This window comes from Piliocolobus tephrosceles, chromosome 1 (assembly GCF_002776525.5).
Source record: "Piliocolobus tephrosceles isolate RC106 chromosome 1, ASM277652v3, whole genome shotgun sequence".
NCBI lineage: Eukaryota > Metazoa > Chordata > Mammalia > Primates > Cercopithecidae > Piliocolobus > Piliocolobus tephrosceles.
Window position 1 is genome coordinate 7,687,276 of NC_045434.1, and position 26,802 is coordinate 7,714,077.

General features: G+C 38.4%; 1 protein-coding gene across 18 annotated transcripts in view; it reads left to right on the forward strand.

The window, feature by feature from the left end:
• Positions 1-26,802, forward strand: part of RGS7 (regulator of G protein signaling 7) — a 581,407-nt gene that overhangs the window by 487,823 nt on the left and 66,782 nt on the right. The gene's annotated exons all lie outside the window — the stretch shown is intronic.

Here is a 26,802-nt window from a genome sequence, read left to right on the forward strand (position 1 = left end):
CTTCTGTATACATTTGAAAGAAAAACCTCTGCAACAAAACAGTTTTTCATGTTTTATTGTTTACATTTTTCTAGCTTTATAGTAAAAGTGGTAAGTCAAGATGTTATTCCTGCCCTGATTTTCCTTCCCTCCCTCCCTCCCTCCCTTCCCCCCCTCCCTCCCTCCTCTCTCTTTCTTTCTCTTCTTCTTTTTCTTCTTTCTTTCTTTCTTTCTTTCTTTCTTTCTTTCTTTCTTTCTTTCTCGCTCTCACTCTCTTTTTTTATGAGATCTGTCTCTGTGGCTGGAGTGCAGTGGCGTGATCTTGGCTCACTGTAACCTCTGCCTCCCAGTTCAAGCCGTCCTCCCACCTCAGCCTCTCGAGTAGTTGGGACGACAGGCATGTGCCACCAAGCCCGGCTAATTTTTTGTATTTTTGATAGAGATGGAGTTTCACCATGGTGCCTAGGCTGGTCTCGAACTCCTGAGCTCAAGCAATCTGCCTGCCTCAACCTCCCAAAGTTCTGGGATTACAGGGATAAGCCACCACGCCCAGCCTCATTTTTTCTTAAAACCTATTAGTAGCCTGCTTTGGTTGTTGACTTTCCCAGTCTAACATTTCCTGTGGCTCAAATTCAAATCAGCCCACATTTTTAATGACACAATATTGGATCTCTATGTAATAACTTAGCTGGCTTTCTTCCTTATTAATGTTAAACTATGTGCCTCAGAGTAACAATGAATATCCTTAATTAATACCAGAAAACTGTATGGATGAAATTAAACAGTGGTTACCAGCAACCGTAAGACAACCTCATATATTTCTTTCTATTTTGATGCTATATCGTTTTCTTCTGTAGATTTATTTAAATACAGACAAGGCACTAGAGAATAATATTTATATAAGTATTATTAGAATAAATAATAGGTTCATAGCATGAAAGACAACTAAGATTGATAAGAATACCTTACAATTTTCTCTTCAACTACCTTCAGAATCAGACCAAAATAGAAAGTCTCCAAAGGTTTGTTTATATATGTACATATTTCAGCTTCAGATAGCAATGCAATTGTTAAATGCTATATTGAATTTGTTCTCTCTTTTGAATTCTGAAAAGATTAGAATTGAGAATTAACTGGTTTTGCTACTGAAAATTCAGTGTGAGTTTTATTGTTCATGAAGAAAAAGGATTTTGAGGTCAGGTACATAGCTATTGCAAGGACATTAAGTGGGATTTTTATTTTTTTTGTTTGTTTTAAGCAACCTCTAGAAACCAGTCAATGTGTTATGTTCCTATGCTTATCCACTTTGTCCCCTGGACATCTGGTGGCTCATCTCTAGCCTTGTTTAGCTTCCATGGCCTGGTTCCTCCTGGCAACCCAAGAGGACTCACACCATGCCAGCTCCCCTGCACTGCCCACATCTATTTCATGCTCTGAGACCCATGCTTACAGAGATGACAAATGATTCCACCTCAAACACTCCCCTGCTCCACTGCCTAAGGCCTTTGTGTGCTTCTGTTGGAGGCAGAATCTGATCCCAGTTGTCTTTCCCTCTATCCAGTGCAAGCCAGGCACTAGTCTTTCCTGTCTCCCACCAGCAAGGAGCACATATGAGTGTTATCCAAGAGGCCTCCACCACATCCTTCACTAGGCTTCCAACTAGAAAGTCATCCCAAGGAGGATCTGGAGGCAGAAACCACCCAGAAGCCACTGGCTCCATCTCGCTTGTTGATTTTTTTTTTTTTTTTTGAGGTGGAGTCTCGCTCTGTCACCCAGGCTGGAGTGCAGTGGCGTGATCTCGGCTCACTTCAAGCTCCACCTCCCGGGTTCACACCATTCTCCTGCCTCAGCCTCCCAAGTAGCTGGGACTACAGGCGCCCACCACCAAACCTGGTTAATCTTTTGTATTTTTAGTAGAGACGGAGTTTCACTATGTTAGCGAGGATGGTCTCGATCTCCTGACCTCGTGATCCGCCCGCCTCAGCCTCCCAAAGTGCTGGGATGACAGGCGTGAGCCACTGCACCTGGCCATCATCACTTATTTTCTAGAGGAAAATAGAGCTTTGGGTTGTCATGAGCCTCTGAGGATGGCATTTACCTAAACCAATCCTACCTTCAACCATTTCTTTCTCTTACATTGTAACTTCCTGTATTACTTTAGAGGTAATCCCTCCTGGCTTTTTTAAAATATAAACATTTTGAAGTGATCTCAGGCACTCGTGAAATGCTGACACTTGTCCGAAGGCTGTGTCTGCCATACAGGTGCTGGTGTTTATCTTGTTTTTAGTCTTTTGGGTCCTTACTCTGAGTTAATAGACAAAGATGATGATGACAGGGACATTAACAGAAAGGTTCTCCTAAAAGAGCTCCTAATGCTATTTTCTCAGCCAAACACATAAGCTCTATCTCTATTTGCTGGCTGTAGTGTTAGCTAAGCAATGACAAGAACTTTGTAAGATAACTAGGCCCCATGAAGAAAAAGTGGCATAGGGGAAAACAGCAATATTGTGATACTTTCTAAGAATGTCTACACTTTTACATTTGTCCCTAGAAATGAATTCTGCAGTTGTCATAATCAATCCTAATATATTTAGACCCTAAATCCTATATCCCAGAGTTAAAGTGAATAGATATTTCTATAGCTCAGTTTCTTCTTCATAGTCTGTCCTGTCTGTGGCTGTAATGAATGACTCTTTGTACGCTGTAGTATTCACTGTAAAAATTAAGTGTCTTCTAGACAGGATCTGTGAAGCTAGGAAGCTAGGCCTGGCATGTTAACACCAAATTATTGCCACCCGAGCAACCTAGAATCCTAGACCATGTGTAGGAAAATACCAGAGAGTATCTCAAACTGTCCAGAGGCTTAATCTGGTATGGCCTGGGGCCTAATATTGCATACCACCCCTCACCAGAAGATGTCCATTTCTGAGAGACTGTCCTATTGTGTACACTTCCAGTTTTTATTATGTCAGCCAACGACCAGTAGAAAAGGGAATAGGGAGACCTGGGCAGAGTGAGAAGCAGCTGGGCTTGGGAATCAGACAGACCTGACTCTGTTATTTATGAGGCCCACCGTGCACAGGGATTTGCCCTTTCTGAGATTTAGCAGTCTCACTTATAAAATGGAAATATATCTACCTACCTTGCACTATTGATTGAACATTAAATGAGATCACCTGGGTAAAAGCAGCTGGCAAATCACTTTAGCAATCTCACTTGACAGGTGAAAGACAATAAATTTTCAGCTTTCTCTGTGAACAGAAACAGAGAGTAGCACAAAAAAGGATAGAGAAAAAAATGGAATATGGAAACAGATAATGCAAATGCAGCTCCTATACTTCATGGTTTTAATGACATCTGTGAATCTCGCAGAGTACAATCAAGGAGCATCACAACTTTTGTCTTTAGTTCTGAGGTCCCAACCAGAATAACTCTGAAGACCACTCCCATAGTCATCTCCTTTTTCCTCCAGCCTTATCATCTCACTCTTCCATTTAGGGATACTTTGCATGAAATAGGCTGACCTTGACTTAAGGCTGATGTGATCACCGTGGCGTTAATTGCTCATCTATGAGCCCTCTCTCTTAGTACCCTTTATTTTTGAACTCTTTTATTTCCTGTATGTTTGCATTTTTATTTAAGCCTTTATTCTGGAATGTAGAATCTGTCCTCTAGGTGCAGGAATGCAAGACTTAGAACAAAGCAGCCTTTCTTGGTCTTTATCAAACTGTTTACCTGAAATAAGTCAGACTGGGTTGACTTTCCTCTTCAAAGGGATTGTTCCTTTACCCACCTATGGAACTTTTTGAACTATGTGGGGAATGCTTTTACCCCCAACATTTTTGTTATTTAAATATGTAAGTCCTGGAGCCGTCTGCCAATGCAATGGCTAAAACATGCTTCCTTCAAAGGTTGAATCTGAAACTCGTGAAACAGGGCATTGCCACCCTTCCCGTAATATGGAACATGGATCATGGGGTACATATCGATACAATATGGAAAGGTATCATGTAATGATACCTTTTATTCTGTATCAATATGTGCCAGATATTATATTAAGGCCAGGCATAAAAAGTGGACTAAAACACACTCCTTGATTCCTAAAACTCGTAGTCCAGTGTCGCATTTTATGAACATAGTCATTAACACAGCAGGATGAGTATGACTGCACTATTTGTTTTCTGAAGGGAGATACAGATGCTCGTGTTATTTATAGGACTTGCTAAGGTTCAGAGCTAGCAGTGGGAGAGCCAGGCCTGGAACTAAAGAGTGTTGTGGATCCACGCAGAGAAAGTAGCTCTAGCAAGAATGAGATCCTGACTTTATGTATCTATCCTGCAAAAAGAAAGAATAAATAGTTAGAACGCAATAGTCCACATAGGATATAGCTGTGTTTATAGGTGTCTTATTATATTTTACTCATGGTTTTCATATATCCTTTTGCTTCTTATAAAATGGCCGTATTTATAGGTGTCCTTTTGTATTTTATCATGGTTTTCATATTTTACTGTTTTTAAAAGTCCAGAGTTCAGGGCATCTTTCATATATTATGGGCCACACACCCCTGACCTAGGGAAATCCAACTAGCATGTGTAGAATGCCCCTGCCAGGGATGTTTATAGAGTATACACTCTAGAGGGCCATTGCCAACAGGGCTGCCTGGTAAGTCCTATCTTCAATGTTTAGTTATGATGATCTTGTGTAACAACCTATATATGTTATTATTTCAAGAAGGATCTAAATTTTTATTTTTTATTTTTGTTTTTATTTGTTTATTTTTTAAAGACAGAACCTTGCACTGTCACCTAGGCTGGAGTGCAGTGGTACAATCTTGCCTCTCTGCAACCTTCACCTCCCAGGTTCAAGCAATTGTCTTGCCTCAGCCTCCTGAATAGCTGGAATTACAGGTGCGTGCCACCATGCCCGGCTAATTTTTTATATTTTTAGTAGAGACGGGGTTTTACTGTGTTGGCCAGGCTGGTCTCGAACTCCTGGCCTCAGGTGATCCTCCCACCTCAGCCTCCCAGAGTGCTGGGATCACAGGCATGAGCCACCACACCTGACCTAAAATTTTTTAATATATAAACTATATTTAAGCCTGGGCAACATAGTGAGATTCCATCTCTACAAAACATTAGCCAGGTATGATGGTGCATGCCTATAATCCTAGCTACTCAGGAGGCTGAGGCTAAGAGGATTACTTGTGGCCAGGAGTTTGAGGTTGCAGTGAGCTATATCATGCCATTGCGCTCCAGCCTGGGTAACAGAGTGAAACCCTGTCTCTAAAATACACACACAGACAAACACATACACACATATTTAGTTTACAGAAATTATTAGTACAAAAAAGAGATAAGAAAGTAGGGTCTTATTTTTGTTATGGTTTTTCAGAAGGTTAACTGAAAAAATATGAAGTAATCACTATCAATTTTAAAAGTCTTGAGATTGATATTCCCATTAGAATAAAAAGCTCTATACTTAAATGTCACAGATATGTGACATGACCTAACTGAAAGACTTTTAAGTTATGTAATTATATTTTCCTGAATCGATTTGCCGTCGTAAATATATAAAGTATATTTATTTTCAAAAGCCAGAAATGGAGTTATCCTAACAGCATTTTTGTTGAATGTTTTTCATTTTGCTTTCCCTTTCACAGTTCTGCTATTATATCTTTCAATAAAAAATATAACAGATAACAGCTGATCCTTATGAAGATTTTAATTCAAGTAAAGGTGATATGCTACCTTGCCTTTTGAATACTTTTATTTGATTCGATTTGACACGAGCATTTATTATTCCAACCTCAAGAAGGGATTGGAAGCCATTAGCCAGAAATGTAGTGGGAAAAGGGAAATTTGAAATAACAGTTCAGAATCTTTAAAATATACCTAAAGTCAGTTTAATGTAAAATATGATGTGCATTTTACCTAGAGTGTAGAAAATATACATAATATGCTTTTTTACCTTTCAAAAAACCATGAGGTGATTTTTAGGTCAGATTGACACAGAATAATCATTCTAGTACTTAATGTCTCTAAAGTTAGCCTCCTAAGTATGTCAGCGTTTACTCCAGAAAAAGATTAAGGTCATAGTGGCTGGGCGCCGTGGCTCAAGCCTGTAATCCCAGCACTTTGGGAGGCCGAGACGGGCGGATCACGAGGTCAAGAGATCGAGACCATCCTGGCTAACATGGTGAAACCCCGTCTCTACTAAAAAATACAAAAAACCAGCCGGGCGAGGTGGCGGGCGCCTGTAGTCCCAGCTACTCGGGAGGCTGAGGCAGGAGAATGGCATAAACCCGGGAGGCAGAGCTTGCAGTGAGCTGAGATCCAGCCACTGCACTCCAGCCTGGGTGACAGAGCGAGACTCCGTCTCAAAAATAAATAAATAAATAAATAAATAAATAAATAAATAAATAAATATTAAGGTCATAACACTAAAAAGGACTCTTCACTTACTAAGGACTCCAGACAGAATTGCCAGAAACTAACTATTGAAGAATATAGTGGGAGAAATACACCGGATTGTAGTATGACAAAGATAATACAGTATTTGAGTTGACTCGTGTATTTAATGCATCAATAATTTAATGAAGCCCCACACATACACACACACAAAGAATAATGCATTAGTAGCCTGTATTAACAGGATTTTTAACATCTAGCTAAATTGGAGTGAAACTTCTAGTTGTCAAAGTTCTGAAGAAACTCAATTTTAGCATTTTGTGCCCCATCCTCTACACCATACTTTAAAAAGAACGTGGATGAGCTGGAGTTAAGATGTGAATGGATGGACAGTAAGGAGGCAAACTAAAAAAAGCAAGAACAAAAAAAAATTGTGAAATTATTAATAAGATTAGTGACCCTAGGAATGCGAAGTCCCATGGAAAGTGTCTTCCTACTTTGAAATGTTACTAAGCAGACTTGGAAGAAAGTTTATTAGTTTACCACACATTGGGTTCTGTATGACTACTGTGAAAATGACTGGAAAATAAAATCTCAATGTAAAAGCTTCCTGATACTCAAAGCTATCTAAAGGTCATTGCCAACTTCTAATGATGCAAATGATAAATTCAAGTATAGATTAGAAGTCATGAGCCAGAAATAGAATGGAGAAAAGGCAATCACTGGATAGAGAATGAGATTCATAATTTTCAGAGTTCTTTCCAGCACTGAAGCAACAAGAATTATATCACCTTCTTTGCTTCCCAAGCCTGTTAGTTTAGGGTTGAATGCATGCCAAGCATTCAACAAAGACGTCATGGATAAAAATGCTTAAGCAGAGAAATGGAAATATACTTCATCAGAATATTCAATATAGAAACAATAATCATTGAATTCTTCCTGAATTCAATTTAAGCAAATCCTAATCACAAAGTAGTGAGAATAGTTGATTTACTTATGCTTTTTAAAACCCATATGTAATCAGCATTTTGTAGCATTTTCGTTGACACTGACCAGAACACTTGTTTTAACGTCTCTCAGACCACTATTTCTTGAAGAGCAGAGAGTCTGTCTTCAATTCCCTATCCGAAACCTAATATTTTGTAGCATGCAACTTAATGCAAAATATTGAGTCTGAGTAGTTGAGAAAATGGTGGACATATGAAATTTGCAAAGGATTTTGCTAAGGGTTCCTAGCAGATTTGGAACACTGAGTTTGTTTTAGGGCATGCTGAATGTGATGACATGACATTCAGATGGAGAGAGATCTTGTCAATAGTAGACATGAGACCAAAATTTGAGGGATGTTTCGGGATATAGAATTGATTCTGAAACTCATTAAGCTAAAGATGATAGGGCCGGGCGCGGTGGCTCAAGCCTGTAATCCCAGCACTTTGGGAGGCCGAGACGGGCGGATCACGAGGTCAGGAGATCGAGACCATCCTGGCGAACATGGTGAAACCCCGTCTCTACTAAAAAAAAAATACAAAAAACTAGCCGGGCGAGGTGGCGGGCGCCTGTAGTCCCAGTTACTCCGGAGGCTGAGGCAGGAGAATGGCGTAAACCCGGGAGGCGGAGCTTGCAGTGAGCTGAGATCCGGCCACTGCACTCCAGCCTGAGCAACAGAGACAGACTCCGTCTCAAAAAAAAAAAAAAAAAAAAAAAAAAAGATGATAGGTAAACCCTGAGACAAGGACAGTTTGTTACAGCAAGGCATAGAGAGTGAAAGGGGATTTGTTATCCGTTTGGAAGGTCTCTTGTCCTTCTATCTTGCTTATAGTCCCATAAATGTCCCTATATATCTTTTTTTCTTCAAATAAATTTGTATAGAATAGCCTGGCAAAGCAAGTGTGTGTGTGTATCTGTGTGTGTGTGTGTGCGCGCACGTGTGTGCCTGTGTGTGTGTACAAATCCATTAAATATGAAGTTAAATGCTAACACTGATCAAAAGAAAGCTGGAGTAGATAGATTAATTTCAGACAAAGCCAACCTCAGAGCAAGGCAAATTATCAGAGATATAGAGGAATATTACATAATGATCAAAGGATCAATTCTTCATAAAGACATAATAATATTTAATATCTATGCATTTAACAACAGAGCATCAAAGTATGAGGCAAACACTGAAAGAAGTGCAAGGAGAAATGGATAAATACGCTAGTATATTCTGAGACTTTAATACCCCTCTATCAGTAATTTACAGTTCAAGCGGGCAGAAAATCAGTAAGGAACTAAGAACAAGGTTTAACTGAAGTACACCATCAATCAACTGGATATAACTGACGTCCATAGAACACTTCATACAACAACAGCAGAATATACTTTCTTCTCAAGCTTCCATGGAGCACACAGTAGAAGAGATTGCACTCTGGGCCAAAAAACACACCTTAACAAATTTAGAAGAATAGAAACCACACAACGTATGTTCTCAGACCAAAATGATATAAAACTAGAAATCAAAACAGCTAGAATATCTCAAAATACTAGTAGATTAAACAACACACTTCTAAATAACATGTGGGTCATAGAATCAGTCTCAAGAGAAATATAAAAATATTTCAAACTAATTTAAAATAAAAATATACTTTATCAAAATTTTCAGGATCCAGTGAAAGCAGTGCTTAGAGGGAAATTTATATCATTGAGTATATGTACTAGAAGAAAGAAAGATCTAAAATTAGTAATCTAAACTTCCACATTTGGAAACTAGGAATAGGAGAACAAGTTAAATCCAAAGTAAGCAGAAGAGAAGAAATGATAAAAATTAAAGCAGATATCAATGAGAATGGCAAGAGAATATAGAGAAAATCAACATAATCAAAACTTGTTTTTTTGAAAAAACCAATAAAGTCAATAAACCTCTAGCCAGGTTAACTAAGGAATAAAGGGAGAAGACACAAATTACTAATATCAGAAATATAAAAGGGTCTATATCTACTGATTCTGTGAACACCAAAAGCATAATAATGAAATATTCTAAACAACTCTATGCCCAGAAATTTGAAGGCCTAGATGAAATGGACCAAAAGGAAAAAAAAAAAAAAAAAACAGGAAAGAAAGAAAGAAAAACACAATGTACCAAAGCTTACCAAGAAAATAATAACATTCACACTCCTTGGTATTTATCCAAATGAATAGAAAAGTTAATGTCCACACAAAAACCTACAAATGTTTATGGCAACTTTATTCATAGTTGCCAAAACATGGAAACAATCAAGATGTCCTTCAAAAAATGACTATGGTATATTCATACAATGGAACGTGTATTAGTTCGTTCTCATGCTGCTAATAAAGACATACCCAAGACTGGGTAATTTATAAAAGAAACAGGTTTAATTGACACACAGTTCCAGAACTCACTCACTATCTTGAGAACAACGTGGGAGTAACCACCCCCATGATTCAATGACCTTCCAGCAGGTCCCTCCCACGACACGGGGGATTACGGGAACTACAATTCAAGATGAGGCTTGGGCAGGGGCACAGCCAAACCACATCAGAATGTTTTTCAGTGGTAGAATGGGATGAGCTATCAAGCCACAAAAAGACATGGAAGGACTTTGAATGCATCGTACTAAATGAAAGAAACCAGTTTTAGAAGGCTAGTTATGATTCCAACTCTATGACATTTTGGAAAAGGCAAAACCACAGAGACAGGAGAAAGATGAGGGGTTGAAGGGAAAGCAGGGAGTGATGAAGAGGGAGAGCACAGATTTTTAGGACAGTGAAAATATTTTGTAAGATACCTTAATGGTGGATACATATTGTTATACGTTTGTCACAGCCTATACAATGTATATAGCACCAAGAGTGAACCCCAATGCAAGCTCTGGAATTTAATTACTATTAATGTATCAATATTGGTTCAACAACTGAAACAAATGTACCACATCAATATATAAGATGCTAATACAGGGGACCTTGGGGTGGGATGAGGGGACTTACAGGAATTCTCTGTACTCTGTACTCAATTTTCTGTAAACCTAAACTACTCAAAAATAAAGTCCACGACATAACAAAAAAAAATAGAGATATAACTTTTTTACAAAGTGAAACAGAGGGCACATCATAGGAGAGTATAATGAACTCAACAAAATCTCTGACCCCGAGAACAAAACAGCGTCATGTGGTGATATCAGCAGATAAAAGTGAATTTGACTTGCCTACCATCAGGTCCACCTATATAGAAAAGCTGATTGTTGTTTCATTGTGTGTCTTCGTATGCCGTATAGACAAGACCTTGAAGTAAAATACAAAGCACGTGTATTGGTTCTCTGCTTTACTCAGTGTGCTTGGCTTTGTCTGTCTTATTTGTTAGATTCATTCTTGACTTGATCAGTGTGATTTGAAAAGCAGCAGAGTCCCACAAAAATGACTCAGATATTTTTTTCTCTGAAAAATCATACTAATCATAAGAGAAATATTTTTCTCCTTATGAATATTATGATGAGAAATCCTGCCAATGATTTCTCCTGGATCACAATTAATACATGCGAAATATTTCTTCAGAGAATGCTAAAAATTCAAAATTCCCTTTTGAAGGATTAGTTGCACCACAGTTGTGTGGACACCCCAAATGTTGTTCTGAGGCATGATTGTGTACTAGTTGTGTACTTTAAACAAACAAGTATATGATAAAATATCGTTATTCCTGTGGAATACATTTTTTCTAACTATACTATTAATACAATAGTTTGGCAAGAAAAAAATGGAATGAGGGAAGTAAAGTGGTACATTTGATTTTCACTGAAAAAAAAAATCTGTGCATTACACTGTTGATTCATTCATTTAGTATATCTTTCAGCCAGCGTTTATAGTTTCGAACAGTAAAGGCTGAAGACAAAAAGATGAGAAATACTGCCCCGCTGACTAAGATACTCAGAGTCCAGAATAAGTAGAACAGGGGCTTAAATGTATAATTATTATACAAATACTATGATGAGACCTATAGTAGAGCTATGAATATAGCTATTTTAAAATAGAGGTTTACATTGAGCTAATGTTAGGATCTAGAGAACTTTTCACGCATAAAGACAGCAGAATAAATCACAAAATAAGCAGCTAATACATTTTATTAAAAACTCACTTTTGTGTTTAAAAATATAATTGAAAGGCATGGAAATAATCTGAAAATACTTGGAGCAAGAAAACAAATACATTTTGATATTCTGGATGTATAAAATAATTAAACAATTCAGAAGTATTGTGATTTCACATAAAATAGATAAAAGGCTTAAACTGACCATTTATTTATAAAAGAAAATATATAAATGGCTATTAAAAATTGGGAAAAGAATTTAACCTTTCTAGTCATAAATTGAGACAAAGAGATGACAATTTTTTTCAATATATTTTATTTTAAAATCTCAAATTAATTGTATGCAATCCTGGCAAGAACAATAGAAAGACAAGTATTTCTAAATGCTATGATAGGTGTGAGCACTGGTATTATCTGTGTAAAAATGAATTTGACAGTATGAATTAAAAAGTTAAAATCTTTTTCACAAGCAGATTAACTTGTCCAGAGCTATACAATAAAATTAGAGTGTTTAAACAGGGTAGCTAACATTTGAAACAGCATAACTCTTCAACTTATTGGGGTGGTTAAATAAGATATATCCACAAGATAGTAAATTGTGTAACTCGAAATGAGAATTTTAAAGAATTGGAAAGATGTGGAGAAAAACTATGCTGAAACGTGAAATAAAATCACTTGAGCTTGGGAAGTCAAGGCTGCAGTGAACCGCGACCATACCGTTGCATTCCAGTCTGGGCGACAGAGTGAGATCACATCAAAAAAAAAAAAAAAAAAAAAAAGGAGGAAACAAAGAAGAAAAGGAAGAAATTATCTAAATATAAAATTATATGTAATATGATCCCAATTTTGTTTATAAAAATAGATACCTAAACAGTTAAGAGATAATATACTGAATATTGATTGTAACTATTCTGGGATATTTGATATCATAGGCCATTTTAATGTTCTATAAAGAGAAAGTGTCACATTTATACTCTGAAAAATTGTGGATAAAATATCCTTAAATCCTCATGCTTGACCCATAACATCTGAGATGAAGGTAGGCATGCTTCTGCTGTGCCTGGAAATAGTCAGAACATGCAGAGTGTATGGTATCCCAAAGGATTATAAATCATGCTGCTATAAAGACACATGCACATGTATGTTTATTGTGGCACTATTCACAATAGCAAAGACCTGGAACCAACCCAAATGTCCATCAATGATAGACCGGATTTAAAAAATGTGGCACATATACACCATGGAATACAATGCAGCCATAAAAAAGGATGAGTTCGTGTCCTTTGTATGGACATGCATGAAGCTGGAAACCGTCATTCTCAGCAAACTATTGCAAGAACAGAAAACCAAACACCATATGTTCTCACTCACAGGTGGGAACTGAACAATGAGAACACTTGGACACAGGAAGGGGAACATCACACATCGGGGCCCGTCGGGGGGTGGGGGGAAAAGGGAGGGATAGCATTAGGAGATATGGAGATATACCTATGTAAATGATGAGTTAATGGGTGCAGCACACCAACATGGCACATGTATACATATGTAACAAACCTGCACATTGTGCACATGTACCCTAGAACTTAAAGTATAATTGAAAAAAAAAAAAGAGGAGTAAGATTAGCCTGCTTTGCTTTGGATGAAAGGAGGCAGATTTTGTCTGAATGAAAACTGTTTTCATCCTTCTAATTGTCCAGTGGATAGCATCACATGGCAGGGAGATCTCTACCCTCTGAAAAGTCCAGACAAGGAGTAGCGTCTCCTCTCCTGAGTCATTACTTGGATCTTGTCCCCTACTATTCAGTGCTTTGCATTAGGAGAGGGTGAAATTGGAGTGTTATTGATTAAAGGAACTCAGATTGAAATTTGAGAGCATTATATTCAGCCAACTTAATAAAAAGAGATGGTGCATAACGCTTGTTTTCTGAATTCAAATTTTAAAATTAGATACATTACAGATTTATATGAAATTAAGCAAACTGGGAATAGATGACCAAGAGGGAGGAAAAAAAGTTAGAGATTTAAATTCTAGTTATATTATCAAGAGTGAAGCTTGCTCCTTAAGACCATCTTTTCCCATGATCAAAGTCCGTGATTTTGCAGGTACAATTAATGCCTGATTCTCTTTTAGCCAGTGATGTGGTATTTAGTAAGACCAGGGTGTGATTTTCACACAGCGAAAGCAATCATCTAAATTGTCTCTACCAATTATTATCTTTGTTCAGCTTCAAAAATGTGTATGTGATGTTTCTCTGAAATAGCTCCAGAAAGGAGGTTCCACAAGTGTTCCCAAGAGAACCTTCCTGAATGTTTTTTTGCATATTTCATAATCAGCATGGATTTTCACATATTTGCCATTTCTAAAATGAAGAACATACTTTATTTTTTATTGTATTTTTATTTTATTTATTTATTTATTTATTTATTTTGAGACGGAGTCTTCCTCTGTCACCCAGGCTGGAGTGCAGTGGTGCCCTCTCGGCTCACTGCAAGCTCCGCCTCCCGGGTTCACGCCATTCTCCTGCCTCAGCCTCCTGAGTAGCTGGGACTACAGGTGCCCACCACCACGCCCGGCTAGTTTTTTGTATTTTTAGTAAAGACAGAGTTTCACCGTGTTAGCCAGGATGGTCTTGATCTCCTGACCTCGTGATCTGCCTGCCATGGTCTCCCAAAGTGCTGGGGTTTCAGGCGTGAGCCACCGTGCCAGGCCAGAACATGCTTTGAAATCTGGTAGTAGGCCGGGCACGGTGGCTCAAGCCTGTAATCCCCGCACTTTGGGAGGCCGAGACGGGCGGATCACGAGGTCAGGAGATTGAGACCATCCTGGCTAACACGGTGAAACCCCGTCTCTACTAAAAATACAAAAAAAAAACTAGCCGGGCTAGGTGGCAGGCGCCTGTAGTCTCAGCTACTCGGGAGGCTGAGGCAGGAGAATGGTGTAAACCCGGGAGGCGGAGCTTGCATTGAGCTGAGATCCGGCCACTGCACTCCAGTCCGGGCGACAGAGCAAGACTCTGCCTCAAAAAAAAAAAGAAATCTGGTAGTACATGTAATGACTGCTGCCTTTTATCAGTTCACAGATTGAACCAATTTTTGCAAGTGATATTGTTTGTTCTTCTGACTGTTGTTACTGTGAGGAGTGGTGTTAAATTTTCAATTGATTCCCATCATTAGCTTCATTATATCAAATGTTGGGAATGTAGCTTTCATATTAATCTGGACCAAGAAGTTGTATCTTATGATATGGTTGAGAGAGGTTATCACAATGCAAATAATATAATTTTTGCTAAAATTATTTCATGTTGCTAACATGCTTGGTTATCTTGAAGAAGCAATTCCCCTAAAAATGTCTGTATTCCACTGTAGTAGTTTCTGATAAAGCTATTCTTTATTTACTACTTTAAGAGAAGTGATTGCAACTTTGATACATTCTCCAAGACAGACAATATTTTCCCTGGGAAATGATATATTTATTTTTTTCTGAGAAAATCAGGCCTAGAAATCTCTTAAAACATGCATGTAGTTACATTACCTTAGTTATTCATATGATGTCCTACATTTTACCTCATTATTTAAAAATACCAAAAAAATGCACTTGAAAAGGTTTATATAATTGAGTGGTTACTTAGCAACCTTCATTAAAACTTGATGTTTCACCACCAGTTCTTAACACACACTGACGAGGGTAAAAAGACAATGTTGCTTGTGATCCAGATGACTTAAAATTGGTCTTTTCCTTCATCAAGTTTCACCTTCCAGAAAAGTGCCACTTAAAGCAACACAAAACCGCCAGGAATCCCTGAGCCTGAGGTGCTGCTTGTGTGCCTTAGAGCCAGGGAAATGTAATGTGTATGTTGATAATTTCCTTTGTGTCTTGTTTGGCTCTTACTTGCTTTTGATTGTGAGAGGAAAGGGTGAGGTTCTATATTCTTGGGTCCTTGAAGGTCTTTTCCACAGAGCAGAGCCAACATTGGAGAATCAATACCTCTGTCTTCACCAGGTTGGAAAAAAAGATGGGCAGTAGATAATAACAATGAGTTTATTCGTGCCTGGAGAACATTCACCAGGTACCAGGTTTTATTTCTGGCACTTTATATAAATTACCATGTAATAATCACAACAACTACAGGATGTATAGGCATACCTTGGAGATATTTGGGGTTAAATTCCAGACAACAGAAACAAAGCAAATATCACAATAAAGTAAATCACACACATTTTTTGGTTTCCTAGTGCATATAAAAGTTATGTGTACACTCTACTGTAGTCTATTAAGTGTGCAATAGCACTATGTCTAAAAAACAATGCACCTACCTTAATTTAAACATACTTTATTACTGAAAAATGATAACAATCATTTGAGCCTTTAGCAAGTCATAACCTTTTTGTTGGTGGGAGATCTTGCCTCAGTGCTGATGGCTACTGACTGATCTGGGTGGTGGTTGCTAAGGGTTGGAGTAGCTGTAGCAACTTCTTAAAATAAAACAACAATAAACTTTGCCACAGCAATTGACTCTTTTTCACAAAAGATTTCTCTGTAGCATGTGACGCTGTTTGATAGCATTTTACCCACAGTAGAACTTCTTTGAAAATTGGAATACGTCCTTTCAAAACCTGTCCTCATTTCATCAACTAAGGTTATATAATATTCTAAATTCTTTGTTGTCATTTCAACAATGTTCACACCATCTTCACCGAAGTAGATTTCATCTTAAGAAACAACTTTCTTTGCTCTTCCATAAGAAGCAACTGTCCCTTTGTTCGAGCTTTATCATGAGGTTCAACAATTCAGTCAAATCTTTAGGCTCCACTTCTAATTCTAGTTATCTTGCTATTTCCACCACATCTGCAATTACTTCTTCCAAAGTCTTGAATCCCTCAATTATCCCTAAGGGCTGGGATCAACTTCTTCCAAACTCCTGTTAATGTTAAGATTTTGACTCCTCCCGTGAATCATAAATGCTCCTAATGGCATCTAGAATGATGACCCCTTTCCAGAAAGTTTTCAGTTTACTTTGCCTCATTCCATCAGAGGAATCTGATCATCTACAATAGCTGTAGCCTTACAAATGCATTTTTTGAGTAATAAGACTTGAAAGTCAAAATTACTCCTTCATCCATTGACTACAGATTAAATGTTGTGTTAGCAGTAGGAAAACAACATTGTCTCCTTGTACATCTCCATCAGAACTCTTGGGTGACCAGTTGCATTGTCAGTGAGCGAGTATATTTTGAAAGGAATCTTTTTCTCTGAGCAGTAGGTCTCAACACTGGGCTTAAAATATTCAGTAAATCACGATGTAAACAGATCTGCTGTCATTCAGGCTTTGCTATTTCACTTGTAGAGCACAAGCACAGTAGATTTAGCATAGTTCTTATGGGCCCTAGAATTTTCAGAATGATCAATGAACATTAGGCTCAACTTACGATCACCAGCTGCATTACTCGATAACAAGAGAGTCAGCCTGTCCTTCCAAGCTTTGAAGCCTGGCATTGACTTCTCCTCTCTAGCTATGAAAGTCTTAGATGGCATCTTCTTCCCATAGAAAGCTCTTTTGTCTACATCGAAAATCAATTATCTTACCTAGATCTGGATAACTTGCTGTAGCTTCTCCATCAGCACTTGCTGCTTCCATCTTGCACTTTTATGTTATGGAGATGGCTCCTTTTCCTAAACCTCATGAACCAACCTCTGCTAGTTTCCAACTTTTCTTCTGCAGCTTCCTTATTTCTTTCAGCCTTCATAGAATTGATGACTTAGGACCTTGCTCTGGATTAAGGTTTGGTTTAAGGGAATGTTTCGGCTGCTTTGATCTTCTATGTAGCCCATTCAAACCTCTTCCTATCAATAGTAAGGCTGTTTTGCTCTCTTATCATTTGTGTGTTCACTAGAGTAACACTTTTCAAGTGCTTTTGAGGAACTTTTTCTTTGTATTCACAACTTGGCTGTTTGGCTCAAAAGTCTTAGCTCTGATCCTATCTCAGCTTCCAACATGCTTCCCTCACTAAGCTTAATATTTTCTAGTTTTTTATTTAAAATGAGAGACTTGCAACTCTTCCTTTCACTTGAACACTTAGAAGTCATTGTAGGGTTTTTATCGGCCTGATTTTGATATTGTTATAGCTCAGAAAATAGGGAAGCCTGAAGAGTGGAAGACACAGCAGTCAGATCACACACAATATTTATCAATTAGGTTTGCCATCTTGAATGGGAATGGCCTGTGGCACTCCAAAACAATCACGACAATAACATCAAGCATCACTGATCACAGAGCACCATGGCAGATACAATAATACTGAAATGGTCTGAAATATTTACTAGAATTACCAAAATGTGACTCAAAGATACAAAGCAGATACATGCCATTGGCCAGTCAACTTGCTGGACACAGGGTTGTCACAAACCTTCAATCTGTAAAAAGAACAAAACGAAAACCCACAATATCTGTGAAAAACAATAAATCAGAGCACAAAAAAGTGAGATACGCCTTTACTGTTATCCTTTCTCTTTACAGATAAGGAATTTCAGACATGGCACATGTAAGTTGTGCAAAGTTCCACAAGTACTCAATGAGGAAGCTGTTACTGAAGGCAGGTGTTCTGGTCCCAGGACCCATACTCTTTATCACAACACCTTCCTGCCTCTTGGTAAATCCAGCACTGGTGTGGAATGTGATCATATATGAACTTTCTTTTTAATTTCACATTACTCTGTTAGGTTGGTGTGTTCTACCATTCTTGCATTGCTATAAAGGGATACATGAAACTGAATACTTTATAAAGAAAAGGGGTTTAATTGGCTCATGGTTCTGCAGGCTGTGGCAGCATGGCTCCAGTATCTGCTTCTGGTGAGGCCTCAGGTAGCTTACAATCATAGTGGAAGGCAATGGGGCAAGCAGGCACATCACATGGTGAGAGCAGGAGCAAGAGAGAGGAGGGGAGATACCACACACGTTTAAACAACCAGACCTCTGGGGAACTCGCTCATCACCAAGGAGAGGGCGCTAAGCCATTCATGACGGATCCACCCCCATGATCCAAACCCTTCCCACCAGACCCCACCTCCAACACTGGGGATTCCACTTCAACATGAAATTTGGAGGAGACAAATATCTAAACCATATCAGTTGGCATTAATTTTGTCCTCATTTCATAAATAAGGAAACTGAAGTGTAGAGATACTGAGTTTTGTTTTACTTCCCCCTAGGACTAGTTTTTCTTTGAGAGGAGCCAGGAATGAACCCAAGTGTTCTGAACTGCAGCTCAGGATTCCTTCCACTAACTCAGGATGCTGCTCAAAGCCAGGCCCTGAGGTTAACATGACAGATCACAGAGGAAAGTCATTAGGATGAGTAAGGTAGAACTTACAATGAACCAAGGAAAACGAAGGGGATAACTTGTTGGATGAAACAAATGTAATTAAAGGCAAAATAGAATCGATCTGTTTAAGAGATACACCTCTCTGGAAATCTCACACCACATGGTAGAATTACTCAGGATGAAAGAAAGGAGGGAAGACTTAGGGAATTATCATTGAAATATGCTAGCGAGGCCTGTACTAGGAAATGGATGATGAGTTCCTTACACAGGCCGCAAAATGGTTCAAAGACGTCATCTGGGTTGGAGATATCACCTTCCGCCCATCACTGTTTGGATTTTAGTGTTTTATGTCTCGTAAGTCTAGACCCTCCCAATCCCAATACCCCTTTTACTTGTTGCTCTTCATTTTAGGTTTTTCCTAGTTATTTTGCTATGTGATCTTTGGAATCAATTGTCTAACACCAGAAAAGAACCCTTTTTGGCATTCGAATGTTATAAACTGATAGAAAACTTTGGAGAATTGAGTTTTTTTCTGAAGCTGAGTCATCCTAAGCATTTGTTCTTACCAACTTCTGTGTTATTCAGGAGCATCTTAGATTTTTCTTGTGCATGTTTCATGCATTTCTTGTTAGGTTTCGCTCTTTAAAAAAAAAAAAAACTCCTGTTATACATGAGATTTCCTTTTCTGTTGTATCTTTTTTAAAGGAACTATGTATAGAATTAAGAAACTGGAACCTTACATTTGTATCTTACATCAAATTTTGAACATTTGAAAATGGTCTTATTATTTTTTGGTCTTATTATTTCTTTTCACTCCTAAAAATCATTGTGTATCCTGAAGTGTCTTTGCTTTACACGTTTTATCAGCCTCAACAGTAAAACCAATGAATTTTTAAATATTTATTTTTTCATGTAAGATAGCAATAGGAAACCAATCACTTAATAACACAATCAGCATAATTTTAATGAAAAATTGGCACCTTTTCCAAGGGAAAATTAGTGGGAAGAGTGGAACTGTTTTATACTTTTGCAAATCACTTTAATCTTAAGCTTACTAGAAGGCAACTCCATTCACCTGTCTCTTTCTCCATTCAGTTCCTTTGCTATATACATGTCATCACAATATCTGGGAAAATCTACAGTATATTTCTGATAACACGGCAGTGATGTCTTCCTATCTTTATGGAAATAATTTTGATCTTGCAGAACCCCAGAATAAGAGCCACTGTTATAGTGTATTTGTTTTTACAAGTAGAAATGACTGATAAAACTAGTTTCTAAAGCTTTTTATACATTTTTGTCCTTACATCTAATAGTAATATGTGAATTCTATGAATAGATGTTCTAATGTTGAGTGATCCTTGAAATCCCAGAATAAATAAACCCCACTTGGTCATGTTGTGTTATTTTCTTAATGTGCTATTGGATTTTGTTGGTTTATGTTGATTTAGAATTTGACATGCATATTCCAAGGTGAAATTGGCTTGTATTAGGCTTTTTATGATTTCTATAACAAAAACGTTACTATGAAGAATGGTAATGTTATGGATTTTTGGCATACTCTTCCATGATTTAGAAAAGCCTCATGCAGAATTGTTATTTCTTTAATTTTTATGTTATTTCTTTAATCTAAAGATATCCTATGAGACATAAGTTGGGGAGGGCAACATGGTGTCATGAGCTAAATGCCCAAATGATGGATTACATAAAACTTCTCACTTATCTTCCCACTCCTGCCACTGTGCATAAGCTCTGCACATGGTGGCTTCTCTCCATTTATATTTTTCCTGTCTCAGATACAAAGACTTCAAGAGGACTCACACAGCTGTGACAGTTTTATGTGATGTAGTGTTCAAGGGATGCAACTGCAGCTAAAAAGATTTGGCTCAAACACCAACTTCTTTCTTGAGTGAGATTTTACTAAATGTCTCCAAGTCTCAAACTTCTCATTCGAAATGGGAAAAATAAATACTTACCCTACAGGACCCTTGAGAACACATGGAAATAATATATGTACATTGCTTAGGACGGTACCTGGCACACAGCCATTGTTCAGTAATTGGTAGCTGACGTTATTTTAGCAATCATGCTTTTGAAAGGAGATGAAGAGGCAGTGGGTAAAAAGGTTAGCAGATAGCTATGGCCTGGTATAATCAGGAAAAAAGACTTTTGGGGACCAGAAGAGTTGGAGTTGAAGTTTGAAGGTTAAGTATGTTAGTTATCTATTGCCATATAACAAATTATCCCAAAACTTAGCAGAATAAAACAACAAATATTCACTGTTTTACACAGCTATTGAGAGTCAGGAATCCAGGAGTGGTTTTCCTGGTAATGCAGGCTCAGGTCCTTTCATGAGGCGTCAGTCAAGCTGTTGGCCACGGCTATGGTCATCTGAAGGGGCTGATGGTTCGCTTGATTCACATGGTGGTTTGCAGGCAGCTTCAGTTCCTGGCCACATGCACCTCTCCATAAGGTTGTCCAGACAGAATTTCCGCCTTGTCATCCCAAAATAGAAAGATAGCCCCATGTCAAAACCTCATGTTTTTTAGCCTAATCTCGTAAGTGGTATGTCATCACTTCTGTCATAGTTTATTGGTTACACAAACCAACCCTGGTGCAGTGAGGGAGGGGACCACACAGAGTGGGAATACCAGGAGAAGGAGGTCAATAGGGACTGTTACGGAGGGCACCTGCCACGGTAGAATCTGGGAAAATAGAATTTGAAAAGGGTGGTGGAAAAAATAAAACTAGGTTAAGCCCTAGCATCAATGAAACCTTTCCCAGTGAAAAGGGTGACCCGTGAAGATGCTATTGGAACCACCTTACAGTAACCTGTAAGCAGGAGGAACAGACACAAAGCCCTAGATCAAGAGGGGAATAAGGGGATAATCCTGTATACTTCTCACAGCTGTGGCGTGTGATTTCTTTGCCAAATCTCCCTCCTGAACTAAGAATGTCTCTCACCACTCATTTATATTTTAGGTTAACTTCCACAATATTTAAGCAGAGCTAATCATCTCTTTCATAATATTGAGGGAAAAAAACTTTTGAGATGAACATGAAAGTACTTTCTATAAATGATTTTTATGCTGGGAATGAGGTGGTAAATATGAAGTAGTAGCTATTCCCTATAAGAAGACAGAGACAAGGCTTCACTGGTCCCTGGCTCTGTATTTAGACCTCAGTCAAGTACCAGGAACACAGCAGACACTCAATGGATATATTTTGAATTCATGAGTAAATGAATAATTCTTGATTTCCCTCATCCCTGCCTACATCCTTTTGGATGACATTAAATACACACTGACTTAGTTTCAAAATCACACAGATTTTTTTTTCCACGGGGCTCCAATATTTGAACCAACCAAGACACCAGTGGCCAGAGACGAGGCAACAGGACTTTGTCAGTTATTGAGAAGCTTGTCACTTTCCAGCATTGTCCCTTTGCTGTTCAAGCTACTTCTCTGTTCAGATTACACTACTCTAAAACACATATTAAATGCATGCCACCTGGATTTCCTTTCTACAAAATGTAAGAGAACAGAAATGCGTGTGGATTACTATCGATGACATTGATTTCCTGTATAGCACTATCTGGTGGCAAAAGCTTTTTAGACTTATTATCCCACTCATTCTTTACAATAACTTCATGGGGTAGGTACCTATTTTCCTTAATTAACAAATAAGAGAAAGCAAGACTCTGAAGAGTTGGGTTTTGTTGGTTTTGATATGGTTAAGAGTCAAATCCCTAATGACGACTAAAAACCTAGCGTTTGCTCCAAAACCCCATGCAATCTCTGTTGCATAAGATGCAAACTTTGTCAATTCATAAGGCGCAGCAGGATATTATATCACGCCAGGACCGGCTTTTGCATGTTAACTAGTTTTTATTTCATATTAGTGAAATGATTGAGTTTTTCATGTATTAGATGGTCTACTGCACCTTGCACGTCTACTTGAACTCTGAGGCAGACAAAGGGCAGAATATGTCCACTGTCCCAACGTCTCTGAGAGGTGGCTACATATTATCAGCCATGCTAGGCAGCTAGAAAGGAGTCACAGCATGGATTGTGTCAGGTAGAGGCAACAGGTATAAATATCCCTTAGAAATGTTCATGTCTACCTCTGGGTTTGAGCCAGCAGGTGTCGTATTCTATAGACTTCAGGGATGTTGCTTTTTAATTTTGTAACTGATGTGCAGTGCACATGCATAATTTCATGCGCTCATCTGGAGCTTAAGCTGTAGCAGAACCCTAATATTCCCCTTGGAAGACATCAGCGACATACGTATTTTTATCTTTGGCATTGTCAGTTTTGTGGTGTTCATGAGAAACAAATTAGGTTGAAATCAGTAGGAACTGTGCAAGTTTTTTGTTCTGAAGGTCAAATCAGCCCATACTCATGATGCTCCCTCTTCTATCAATAGTCCATGATCTCATTACTGATACCTTGAACTGTTTTAGAAAGTCCAAAATGTGTTCATCCAAATTTAAATATTTCTTTTGTGCTCTGAAAATGGAACAGCATTTCTGTCTATTATTCCCATCTGTTCCTTTGGATTGAAAAATATTTTGACAATCTGGCTATCACAAGCCGTTATGAGTGAAACTGTTCTTTTTTGCTTCCTGGCTATATCTTTCATCTTCTGTCTGCTCTTTCTATCCCTGAATAGATTTGTAGATACAGTGTCCTATTATTATGTAATATCTGATGCTATTTATATGAGCCATGGGTAGAATGAGAATAAAAACTGCTTCCCCTATTATTAAGTTGGTGCTTTTATCGCTTGTGGATTGGCAACTTTTCAAAATGATGAGACCAGATTTCTGTCCTGTTTCTTCTGAAATGATGAGGATGTGGATGGGGGTTGGGGTGATGCTAGCAGGAAGGTCTTGAGAGCCAACAACTAACTCTCAGGGAAATGGATAGAGGGTAGTATTGATCTCAAGTACTGATGGTATCTTGCATAGTTGTGGGAGTCTGGGCAGGTGTCAGGGAGGGAAGGGGAGCATCTAACCCTGATACTCTGTTGAGAAGCCAGCCTCTTGGAGCATTCCTACTATAGCTGAATTTCTGTTTGCTAGTAGAAAGGATTAATAGATATTCTTTTAAATATAGACAAGGAAGGAGAGAAAATGGGGCCAAATGTTAACAATTGGAGAACCTGGATAAAGAGTCTATGGGAGTTCTTTAAACCACTTTTGCAATCCTTGTAGGTTTGAAATCATATCAAAGCAGAGTAAGAGGTTTAAGATGTGTACAAACACACTCAGGCATGCAAGTGCACACAGGCTGTGAGGGGCTGACTGAGCTAACAACAGGGGCTCAATCTGCCATGACGGGACCAGCATGGACTCTGATTTCATAGAGAGCAGTCATTATTTGAGCTTTGGTTTTTTTTCCTGTTCATTTGCTTTTCCCCAGATGCACAGATTGCGTTTTTAAAAAAGAAAGAAAGAAAAGATAGGCTATCTTCCCTTAATAGGACATCAGCTATGATCTTCAAATGAATTTTCTCTTTCCTAAGAAAGACAATTAAATTAAAATTAAAAGCAATCTAGATTAATTTAAAAGATAGCAAATCCTCTCTCAAATACAACAAAAAACCCTAGATTTCTCCTCAACTCTGCTATTTCCCTCACAATAATTTCATGTACTGCCTCACAATCAATAACTGGATTTTTTCAAAACAAATTACATTTCATTAACAGAAAACTCAACATAAAGATATGTGTCAGGCCGGGCCTAGTGGCTCACGCCTGTAATCCTGACACCCTGGGAAGCCAAGGCAGGCGAATTGCTTGAGGTCAGGGGTTCAAGACCAGCTGGGCAACATAGCAAAACCCCATCCCTACAAAAAATACAAAAATCAGCCAGCCATGGTGGTACACACCTGTAGTCTCAGCTGCTTGGGAGGCTGAGGCAATAGAATCACCTAAGCCTGGGAAATTGAAGTTACAGTGAGCCGAGATCACACCACTGCACTGCAGCCTGGGCAACAGAGCAAGACCCTGTCTCAAAAAAGAAAAGAAAAGAAAAAAAAAAGATATTTGTCCTTACATATTTTCCTTCCTTTTTTTCCTTCTTTCTTTCTTTCTTTCTTTCTTTCTTTCTTTCTTTCTTTCTTTCCTTTCTTTCTTTCTTTCTTTCTTTCTTTCTCTCGCTCTTCTTCCTTCCTTTTTTTCTTTTTCTCTTTCTTTTTTATTTTTATTTTTATTTTTATTTTTTTGAGACAGAATTTCACTCTTGTGGCCCAGGCTGCAGTGCCGTGGCATGATCTCGGCTCATTGCAACCTCTGCCTCCTGGATTCAAGCGATTCTCCTGCCTCACCCTCCCAAGTAGCTGCGACTAAAGGCACCCGCCATCATGCCCAGCTAATTTTTGTATTTTTTAAGTAGAGACGGGGTTTCACCATATTGGCCAGGCTGTTTTAGAACTCCTGACCTTAGGTGATCCACCCACCTCAGCCTCCCAAAGTGCTGAGATTACAGGCATCAGCCACCGCGCCCAGCCACGTATTTTCAAATGTTAGCAGTTATCCCTTATGAGAAAAAAAAAAAAAGGAAACTGCCATTAAGAAAATGGAACTCCAAAAAACAAACAAAAAAGAAAAACAAAAGGAAGAGAAGAAAACAGAACTCCAATGTATTGGTCTGGCTTGATAGATCAGAAGAACTTTGAAGTGAACTGAGTTTTACACTCTTGCCTCCATGCTTACCCTATATTTATTCCCCCCCAAAATGCTCATTCTTTTAAAATTAAATCTGACATTTGGCCTAAAATTACTAAAGTTTATTAGCTTTTTGCTTTTCCTCCATTCGGTATCGTTCAACTTGTTTATTTTCAATTAGCAACTTCCTCAAATCCTGACAGTCAGGTGCAGTGGCTCATGCCTGTAATCCCAGCAGTTTGGGAGGCCGAGGCAGGTGGATCACCTGAAGTCAGGATTTTGAGACCAGCCTGGGCAACATGGTGAAACCCCATATCTACTAAAAATATATGAATTAGCTGGGCATGCTGGTGCACGTCTGTAATCCCAGCTACTCAGGAGGCTGAGGCAGGAGAATCGCTTGAACCCAGGAGGTGGAGGTTGCAGTGAGCCAAGATCTCGCCATTGCACTCCAACCTGGGCAACAGAGTGAGACTCCGTCTAAAAAAAAAAAAATAGTCCTGACAAGCATAGAAGACCCAGTCCCTTCCTTCTATGGTATTATTTCATTTATAACAAATTATACTGCTAATAATACTAATACTACAGGCAACTAATATGTGCTTTGCATATTCTGTGTGTCGAGAACTGTGCTGACCCCTTTTACATGTGGTATTTCATACACTGAGGAGGTTGGAACTATTTTCATTGCACTCGCTCTGAAAGAAGAGATACCAAGGCTGAAAGAAGTTGCTACTTTTCCAAGAATCTTAACTATTTTGTCATCATGTTATTTGTCTTTTTTAGGTATGATTATTAACATGTTTTAAAAGTGGCATGGTCCTTTAAATAAGTGACTTATTCAGAAATTTTCTTTCAAGTGTGATGCAGATGGAGCTATTTTGGGGAAAGTGTGCAACAAGCATCTGAGCTAAGGTGGAATAACTCTTGTAGAAGTTGTCAGAATAAATCATGACTTGAATGCTAGGTTAGACCAGATAATATTTATATTCTCTTCCAAGGCATGAGTCTTTGATATGCTTCAGTGAAAATTAGCTTCATGGTGGACTAATCTATGGAGAATGCTTATGAAACTCATATTAGATGATGGTTATAGTTGAAAAATGTCAAAATACTACACGTTAGAAGAGCCATTATTAGCTTTATTTTTTCTTACTTTGTATCTTGAATCCAAGTTTCTCTCATACGAGTTTTAATCTTCAGCTCCATAATACGGCCCAGTGGAGATGTGCTGGTTGTATAATATGGCTCAGTTGTGTTGTCTTAACTCTGCTGTGCCGTTGCACACCCAGGTAAAGAAATGCACAGCTATCGTCTGTCCTTGGATATTTATTTGTAGGTCAAGATG